Source organism: Bidens hawaiensis, unplaced genomic scaffold (assembly GCF_021521415.1).
Source record: "Bidens hawaiensis isolate Kalapana, Puna unplaced genomic scaffold, B.hawaiensis_p1.1 tig00022885_1, whole genome shotgun sequence".
In the NCBI taxonomy this organism is placed as follows: domain Eukaryota; kingdom Viridiplantae; phylum Streptophyta; class Magnoliopsida; order Asterales; family Asteraceae; genus Bidens; species Bidens hawaiensis.
The window spans coordinates 67,409-78,039 of NW_027493575.1; the positions used below are offsets into that span (position 1 = coordinate 67,409).

The 10,631-nt window shown below is 38.8% G+C and overlaps 1 pseudogene across 1 annotated transcript; it reads right to left on the minus strand.

The window, feature by feature from the left end:
* Window positions 1-7,228: 7,228 nt before the first annotated feature.
* On the minus strand, window positions 7,229-8,001 carry LOC143566411 (large ribosomal subunit protein eL32z-like; annotated as a pseudogene). Its single transcript, XR_013141227.1, has 3 exons — window positions 7,888-8,001; window positions 7,613-7,787; window positions 7,229-7,531 (listed from the first exon to the last, which is right to left on the minus strand). The product of XR_013141227.1 is annotated as a large ribosomal subunit protein eL32z-like (transcript).
* Between the last annotated feature and the right edge of the window lie 2,630 nt (window positions 8,002-10,631).

Here is a 10,631-nt window from a genome sequence, read left to right on the forward strand (position 1 = left end):
ATCCAATTAACCTGAGGGGTTCGATAGGCGCTGTCATAAGGGACGTGCAGACACGATGAATTGGATTAAGATCAAGTCTAGATTATATACCCAAGTATTAGGTTAAGACGGTTAGGGTTTATAATTAAATTCGGATCCACATTTGATTTTGTTTCTTAATTGATTACGAAGGTTAAGCCGAAGATAGCAAGGTGTATCAAAAACACAATCCAATTCCAGATTTAAAACGATAATTATGGTTCAAGAAAAGTAAACACATATATGATCATATGGGTACGGGTTAAGGTCTGGGTAAACGGGTTATAACCATTTTATACAGAAGTTGCATTTTAGTCCTTATAGATTGGAGATGGGATCAAGGGGATTAAAATTTATGTTTGGGCTAAAAATGTTCGTTTTTGAAAGTTAAATACATTATAAATAAATATAATAAATAAATATTAATTGTATAAATTTTTTTCTCGATAAACGTGATATTTTTCATTGCTAAGATTCCCCGAACGTAAAACGGGTCAGATTATGGATATAAGTTCGTACGTGGAAAACCCGAGTTGTTACATTACATCCAAATGATGTAATTGCCATCCTTCAGTAGCTGCAATGGCAATGAGCATACGTACGGTTTCAAGTCTCGCCACCGGAGCAAATACCTCGTCAAAATCGACTCCGGGCTGTTGCACATAACCCTTTGCCACGAGTCTTGCTTTATATTTATTAATCGAACCATCCGCATTTCTTTTCACCTTGAAAACCCACTTCAATCCGATAGGTTTAGCCCCTCTCGGTAACTTGGTCAACTTCCATGCATCGTTTCCTTTAATGGATTCGAGTCCGTTTACATAGCTTATACCCACTCCGGTTTGGATTTTGTTTCACCAAAATTCCTTGGTTCACCTTCTTCTAACAAAAGAAGTTCAATGTCCTCCACTTCCGAACATAGGACATAATCATTGAACTTAACCGGTGCGATCGGAACACGTGTAGATCTTCGTAAGTTAATTTCCGGTTCGTCAAGTGCTGCTGTCGCTAAACCAGTTGCTGCTGGTGTCGCTAAAGAGGTTGCTGAGTTGTTGGAATTAGCGATCAGAGTATCAGAATTTGTCGCTAAAGGTGCTGATAGGCTGTCTGAATTAGCGACAGAAGCTGTCGCTGATTCTGTTTCTGACTCTGGTGACGAAGCTGAATTTTCGTCACTAATGATGTTGCTTCCCATAGGCTCGGTTACAACTTGCCCAACTCCGGTATTAATAACCCCGTTCCAATCAACCCAAAATAAACCTGGTGCTAGCTCCGTTTCTTCATTGGTTTGACCTGAATTAGACCAAACCCACTTCTTCTCGTCAAAAACCACATCACGAGCTATCACAACTTTCTGGGTCTTCGGATCAAACAACCGGTAAGCTTTGGACCCCGTCTTGACTCCGATATGCACTAAACTCCTCAAAACGGTCATCGAGCGTTTTTTTCAAGTGAGTGCCCACTATCTTTGCATACGCCACACAACCAAATACTTTAAGATGAGCAGCATTCAGTTTCTTTTGTTTTAGCATCTCGTATGGCGTTTTCTCCTTTAGGGCACGAGTAGGAATCCGATTCTTGATGTACGTTGCATGTCGGATTGCCTCACCCCATAAGTAATTCGGAACACCCATTGCTTTTAACATACTTCGTGTCATCTCCAATAAGGTTCGGTTCCGTCTTTCAACCACCCCGTTTTGTTGAGGTGTGTATGGTGCCGTTAGATGTCTTCGAATGTCTTCCATGTCAGAAAACTGGTTGACCTCATGTAAGGTAAACTCACCACCTCGGTTGGTACGAAACGTCTTGATCCTTTTCCCGACATCACTTTCAACCAATTCCTTAAACTTCTTGAAAGCTTCAAACGCCTCATCTTTAGCCTTCAACAAATACGTCCAAACAAATCGTGAGTAATCATTGATTAAAACAAACACGTACCTGTTACCCGCTATTGTTGGAGGGGTAATCGGCCCACACAGATCACCATGCACAAGTTCTAGGGCTTGAGTCGCCCTAAACGTCGCCGAATTAGGAAAGGATTGCCTCATTTGCTTCCCGACCAAACAAGATTCACATAACTTGTTTTCATGGGTAACGCCACGCATTCCTTCAACCATCTCCCTCATAGCCATTAGCTTTATCGACTCAAAGTTCAAGTGGCCAAGCCTAGCATGCCACAACCAACTTGTTTCTTCAATTCGGCTAAGTAAACAAACCGGTTTACCAATCTTTAATTGTATCCGGTATAGCCGATTAGGGGAACGAGTCACCTTCATCAATAACCTACCTTGCCCATCATGCATCGTAAGGTAGTTATCTTTTATATGAATATCACACCCATGTTCCGAGGCTTGACTGAGACTAATAATATTGCTTCGAAGACTCGGTATAAAATAAACATCCGTAAGCAAACGATGTTCACCACTTTTAGTCTCAAATAAAATCGACCCCTTACCATTTATATCAACATAAGAGTCATCACCAAACTTAACCTTTCCCGTGACACGATTGTTAAGTTCAGAAAAAAAAGACTTGTTAGCCGTCATGTGGTTATTTGCACCATTGTCTAGGTACCAATCATCACCATCTTTGGACTCGTAGTTTTCGGGTATAACCTTCTTTTCATTCAAGAACACCGTTTCTTGAACACTCTTAATCATAAACAGAGCAGGACCCCTTGTCTCGGATTCTTCGACTAACTTTTCTTCGCGTTGAACTTTCTGTTTTTGGTTGGGACACTTATGGACAAAGTGTTCAAACTCATCACATCAATAACATTGAACCTTTGAGAGGTCCCGGGTTTTGCCCTTATGTTCACGGTTTTCCCGGTTCATGGCGTTTTCTTGATGATCGCGGTTTTGACCCGACACGCAACCACCTCGTCCTCGGCTTCCTCCACGTCCACGACCTCCACGAGTGGACTCACGATCATTGTACCGACTACTTGAGGATTCAGACTTTTGAAACAAAAGCTTACCTTGCGTTTCGGGATGCATGTCTTCTTCTCGAATCCTCTCCTCGTATGCTTTTAAACGTCCCACCACGTCTTCAAACCCAACAGTTTTGAGATCCAAAGTTTGTTCAAGAGAGGCAACAATTTGAATAAACTTTCTTCAGGGTAGACTTGAAAGGAACTTCTTGGCCATCTTAGTTTCCTCGATCATCTCTCCTAAACTCGCCGCCTTCGACGCCGTACACGAGAGTTTTGCCACAAAATCATCAATGGTCTTCGTCTCTTTCATCCTCATACCATCAAACTCATTCATGAGAGTTTGCAATCTTGCCTCCTTAACCCGATCAGCCCCCATATTACGCGTCTTAATCGCGTTCCAAATCTCCTTGGCCGACTCAAGATTACCCACTTGCATGATTGTTACTTCCGGGATCGACTGATAAATCAACGCAATTGCGTGTTGTTTTTATCATCATCGGTTGCACCCGGATCAATGGTATCCCAATCCTTATGCACGTTCAAGAGTACCTTCATTCGAATAGCCCATACCGTGTAATTGGTAGAGGTAAGCATGGGACTTTGGAACGCATTCGGGTTCCCGCTCGTCTTCATTGTTTCTTTATCACCCATCGATGTTCGTTAAACCCTTGTTTACGTTGGTGAATATAATTATTTTGCTTGCACAAAAATTAGTGAAATAATTAATTTGAGTTTAAAAGCTTAAAACCCTTTATCTTCTGATGAAATCTGCCCTTCAAATCAATATCAACTCAAGAAAATAAATTCAACACCTACTCCAACGAAGTGCCTTTTAATTGGATTACGGTTTCGACTTCCGATGTACGAACTTACTCCGCAGCTTGAATGGCCTTTTTATGGGATCTTTTTTCCGTTTTTTTTCAAGAACCGATCACTTATCCTTACAGCGCCTTCTTCACACGATCGCCATCTTCCGATCTCGGCCTTCTTGAACCTTGCTCTGATGCCAATTCAAGAATGAATTGATAACGGAAACACAAACGAGCACACAATATTTAGGGTAAACCTCACGTTTTATTATACTCAAGAAACTAGCACAAACTTGAATACAATAATCACTCTCACAATTTCATAACCCTAACATGGCTATGTATTTATAGGGAGACCCTAACTTGGCCAACAAATAAAGCTCAAATATAAAAGCCCAATTGTAACCCCATAAACACATTACATCATTAATGAATTTCATAGGCTCAATAGGTCTAACCCAGTCACCTACACGTGACGGGCTTAATAAGATGGAAATTACCAACAACACCAAACTTCTAAATTATACTAATCAGATAATTAAATAATCTGATACCATATATTACATATTTGAGAAAATTCTATTTTATCATACCAACCTTTTTTTATTAATTTTTAAAAAGTTCGGTTTTCTAACCATACTGAAATGGCCTTAGAAATGACAATCCCACCGAACATTTCGTACCAGTATAACTAGTTAACCTTATACTTTTATAAAAATGCAATTTCAATTCAAAAACAATCCTAAATTACATTATTCCATAATAAAAATCCAAGTTTGCAACAAAGTTTTATGAAAGAAAGAAAGAAAAGTCTATAATAGATTTATAGCATTGGAGTGTTGAATGCGTCAAGTTCACAATCGCTTAAATAAGAAATTCACTAAAATCGACAAACTCATCAATAAGAGAATAACTATTTTCGTTTTCTACAATATAACATAAGAAGTCTAATTTACCAATAAACATTTAATTAATATGTATAACAAGAGCATTCTTAGCCTGTTTCCTAAAAATATGTGAAAAGATTTGTAAATTATATGATATGGTTATGAGTGGTTGTGAGTTAAAGAGAGAGAAAATGTTATATTGGAAAGTTAAATTTGAGGTTTTTCTGTTCATACCGTATAATTTTTTAATATTTTCTAAAAGTGGTTTTGAGTGGAAGAATGAGAAAAGATAATGATAAAGGCATAAAAAGTATTATTTAATTAAACATGAGAGAGAAAAAATAATAATTTTTAATGTAATTATATGATATATATTGATATATGGTAGGGAATGGACTGGGAACGCTCTAACCTTTTGTTTGAGAAGCCGGCTCATGCTCTTCCACACCAAACATGTTGTCTGCATCATCATTATGAAGTTCTCCCTTAAACTCTTCTTCAACCACCCAAATTCTGTATTATTGAAACTCAAATTTAAAAAATTTTCTAAACTGGTTTAACGCTGTGAACCGGTAAAACTGAATTACCGGCGGTTCAGAACAAATGTCGTCTCCTAGTTTTACCAACCTTGATCTATTTAAAACATTATTTTATAATAATGCTTTGTTGTAATATATTGTTTTAGGTGATTTATTTTCAACAATATAGATATGCATCGTTTTGGTCGTTATCACACGTCAAGATGTCCGACATATATACAAACACGGTTCATAATGTCATTAGTTGATTTAACACTTGCTTTATTTTGTGGTAAGTTAGTAAAATAATTTCTTTGAAGCACATTAATGAATAGGGCCACTCTAGAGTACTGCGAGCCGGATGATTGGCCGAGACACGTAACTTTCCAGGGCCTTATAAGTCCCTTCGACAAGCAAACCTTTCTTCATATGGATATTCAAAGTCCGATCCTTTTTTTAGAGTTTGACCCCTCTTATTATCCGTAAAGTAGGGATGAGATCGGGATGGTACCGGTACCGATCCCGAAATTCAGAAATAGTTGGTACCGGTACCGGTATTTCGTGAAAAGTTCGGGAAATACCATACCGGTACCGGTACCATACCGATACCGAAAACTCAAAACTTGGTACCGATTCGGTACCAACGGTACCAAATCGGTACGGAATTCGGTACCAGTACCAATTGGTATCTGTACCGAAAACGCTCATCCCTAATTCGTAAAGTAGCTAAAGTGTTGAGAGAAGGAAAAAAGAGTATATTTGATATTTCATTCGACTTACGTTAGTCTCCCGAAGAGCAACGGCGGACGACAGATTAAAAAACCGGTTTGGGATCGGTTTTAGGCAAACCGAACCGGTTTGGGTTTAAAACCGGTTTCACCTAAACCGGTTCCCAAACCGTTAGTTTCAGGACCGGGTCCCCTTAAGATCTACCAAACTTGTTTTAAAACCGAACCGGTGTGAGAAAAACCGGTTTAAAACCGGCTAAAACTGGTTAAACCGGTTTATAAACCGAACCGACGTGACCAGGTCAGCCTATCTTGTGTCTAAACCGGTTTATAAACCGAACCGGTTTGAGTCAAACCGGTTTTCACCAGCCGTTGACCAAACCGGTTCAGTTTTTAAACCGGTTCGGTTTGGGTTTAAAACCGGTTTTGTACACCTCTAGTTAATACTTACTACTACATGTTTTTGATGGGTCACAGACCGGTTCAAATGCACAGCCCACATTATAATCCTAGAATAGAAGCCCCAACTATTGATATACCCTCACCAAAAGCCTTAATCGAACCGAAGAACACTTTTGCGTCAGAAGTTTTGTTGAAAGCATCCATTGCCACATAACATCCCTCATTGTCGTGATCTTGGATTACTAAAAATGTTTGCTTGTTCAAGCTCCAGCCTTTGACTTTTATGGTCAACTTTAGCAGGAAATATCCGGTGAGTAGATAATTATCAAAAACTAGAAGCTCTCGTCTCACATATAAATTCTCCAAAAGTGCACCAATTTTGTTTTGAACCGCAATACCATATTAATTGCTAGCCGGGTTGGAAACCAACTACAAAGTTCGTTAGCAAAAGAGTACTTTATACGTTTCGTAATATAGGTGACAGCAACATGATCGTGGTAATAAGAGCATCCACAGCACTAGTTTGTAATCTTGTCCAGATCCGATTCGGAGACTACATGAACAGAAAGATAAGTCTGGCAATCACAAACAAGCTGCAAGGGGAGAAAGGAGAGAGTAGAGGAGAGAAAGAGAGACAGGAAAGCTAAGGTTATGTTTCGGCATTGTCCACCATTGAAGATGCTCTTATCCACCATTGAAGAGCCTCTGACTATAGGCATGTTAACCATATTACAACTTGCAGTTATATGTTATTTAAGTTAAAGCTATGAATTCAAATATACACACACAACATTCCCTAATAAACTAGTATTTTCCTTTAAATCAAGATACCAAATCAAACCAAAAACCAACTTAAACCGCTGAACTTTACTATATTGCATTAAATCAAGACAAATAAAAAATACAAAAAGTCAGTAGCAACAGACATAATGAATTGATGCAACAGTGCCTGCATAAAAATAAATATACTAATAACATTCAGGTCCACAAAATTGATCAAGTCTTGGTAACAAAACCACATGAGCAGAAAATCAAGATTTGAGTTCTTGCAAATTAAAACTAACATTAACCGAAAGAAAATGCAATCCATAGCACATAAAGATAAAATCACTCGTCTTCCTGGCTGCGCAACCTAGCCGTACTGTTGGTGACAACAACATCCAACTGTGCAGCACGCTCAACAATCTCCTTCCTTTTACGGGTAGAAACATTGTGTGCAATTTCAGCACAATATGTCCTGAAAACATATCCAATATCAACAACAGCTACAAAAATAAAAACAATTATTTAAAAAACTGAATTAAAAAGAATATCATACCGATTGTGCATCATAAGGACTTCAAGCTCTTTGGCGTTGTGAACAACAAACTTCTTGAAACCATTTGGAAGATAGTGGCGGGTCTTCTTGTCTGATCCGTACCCAATGTTGGGCATAAGAGTTACTCCTTTGAACTTTCTCCTTACACGAGAGTCAATACCCTACGCCAGTTTTCCTATAACAACAAACATGAAAGCCAATCAGTTAGACCAACATGAAAACAGTCAATGTAAATGCTGCGTAGGCATAAAAAAGATAACAATATAGTAATATACCTTAACGCATATCTTCCAGTCACTTTGGGGCCTCTTGAACTTCTTGACACGCTTCTTGATGATCTTCTTATCAAGTTTAGGAACTGCCATTGCTTACCTGAGAACTATCCAACATGGTTACAAATATTTCATGACATTTAAAAGTAATTAAACAAATAGCAAGCTAACTTAGCCAAATTTGTATTTAATTTAAACACATTTGTTGAAGATAACAAAAATCTACAAAAATGAACAACAAATTTATAAAAATTTGGTAAAACTAATACCGATATAATAAACAAAAAATTTTAAACTAATCAATCAGATATTGTAGCAACTAAGAAAAGGCAATCATATATCTATATTCAATAAGAACAACTGTTGCGAAAACAAAAGCACAATATACAATGATCAGTTCATTCTGCACAAATATTGAGCAAAATCTTCGCATAGAAAAAACAAATCATGACAGACTTTGCTTTAGTTTCAAAATTGATGCTCTAATTGGATTTAGACCAATGATCACCCAGTCTCTGTTGCTACAAAATTGACTTATTAATTTACACAAGTGTCATAAGTTTATGATTTTTTTAAAATTTTGTTATTTTGATCAAATTTGTTTAGATTTAAAACAATTTTTTTCAAAATGTAATTGACCAATTTCAATTTAACCTAGACGAATAAAATACCACAACTTATATCATTCTTATATCACTAAAATTAAAGAATACTATCGATGATAACCAAACACATGCCAAGTTAAAATGATAAAAATTTGTCAAATATAAAACAAAATCATCTTAAAATAAGTAACAATGACAACTGTAAGACTGACGATTCAGCTCAAAACTAAAACCTAATAAATTAAAACACACTGATCAAGTTAGATTCAAAACAACAAATTACATAGTTGAAGACTGAAATCACAAAATTTGCAAAAATACGAATGGATTCAGCTTATAAAAAGGTAATAACAATAAGTGATGGGTTTAGCTTAAAATTAAAGGCTAATTTAAAGACGCTGATGAAGCTAGATTTAAAAGCATCAAAACAAACTAAAGGCTAGAGGACGAAGAGATCATGGAACCTGCTAACTGAGACGATCCAAGGCGGCGTTTGTTGGCAATCAACCAGTGATGTAAAGCCACAAGGAGCAATGGACCAACTCTAGGGTTTACGTATACTTTGATCTTTGCTGGGCCGGTATATTCAGTGGCCCATATCTAATTTCTAAGGCTTTAAGCCCGTGTTGCATGTTAACCCACCTAAGTAGATGTGTGCAAACCGGGTATTTTGTAGGAACCGGTTTCGGGCATCGTCAACAAAAGTCAAAACCAGTTAGGTAGGAACCGGTTCCGGGTATTTGACCAGGTTTTCTGGGTTTTTCGGTTTCGGGTAGGGTCAAGTCGAGAGGGTAAAGGTGGAACCGGTTCTCGCGGATTCCGGTCGGCTGGTTTCAGGTATAGGTCCGGGGAGAAACACAATACCAGGTCATACACACAGGTCGGTACCGGTAGAAACCGGTTCGGGGTCTGATGCACCGCGTCGGGTCCGTAACCAGGTATTTTGTGCACCTCTACACCTAAGGTGTTGTTTGTTTTTTAAGACAAAAACTGTCTGCAATCTAATTTCATCTGATTTCATGTCTGCAACTGAAGATGTGGTCTGAAAGTCTGCAATCTGAAAATATAATACTGTTTGTTTTATGAACTGGGTATCGTCTGCATAAGCTGAAAATTAGTTACCTATCATACATATCACAGTAGATAGAAGTCATTTAGCGTTTGTAGACTAGTAAAATAGTTGGTGGCGGAGGCGGTGGACGGTGGTGGTGGTGGTGGTGAACGGTGATGGTGGTGGGTGGTGGTGGTGGACGGTGGGTGGTAGTGGTGATGGACGGTGATGGTGGTGGGTAGTCGATGGTGTTGGTGGCTGATGGTAGGTGGTGGTGGTGGCGGCGGACGGTGGGTCGTGGTAGTGGACGATGGTTGTGGCCGACGGGTGGGTGGCGGACGGTGGGTGGTGGTAGTGGACGATGGTTGTGGCCGACGGGTGGGTGGTGGTGGTGGTGATGGATGGTGGTGGTGGGTGGTGAATGGTGTTGGTGACGGATGGTAGGTGGTGGTGGCGGACGATGGGTGGTGGTAGTGGACGATGGTTGTGGCCGATGGGTGGGTGGTGGTGGTGATGGACGGTGGTGGTAGGCGGTGGTGGTGGTGGCGGTGGCGGTGGTGGCGGACGGTGGGTAGTGGTGGACGGTGGTGGTGGCGGCGGCGCATGATGGGTGGTGGTGTTGGATATTGGGTGTTGGTAGGATGTTAAGAAGTGTGAAGATGTATGAAGAAGTTAAACAATAGCTTCTTTCTTAAGACCATAAAAGCAGTTTGCAGATCTTATTTAATAAAAAACAAACAGTCTTCAGAAGCTAATGTCTGCACGCCTACAAACATAAGCCTCCTGCAGATGTTTTAAACAAAAACAAACACCACCTAAGTGCCCAAATCAAAAATACGTAAGTAATGATGTTGTGAATTTAATTCAGTAAGATAACTTATCTAGCAAAGATTATTTTAGTGTTCACTCTCATTCAAATGAAGAGAATGGGCCACAATAATAGGTGGTATCATGATATTTAAAATAATAATAATTTATTTAAAATAATAATAATTTGTTTTAGTTTGGTCATTCATTACTATATATTTCAATATTTTCTTTGTTTTTAATATTTTGAAGTGTTTATTAAAACTAGACCACTGTCACTGTCA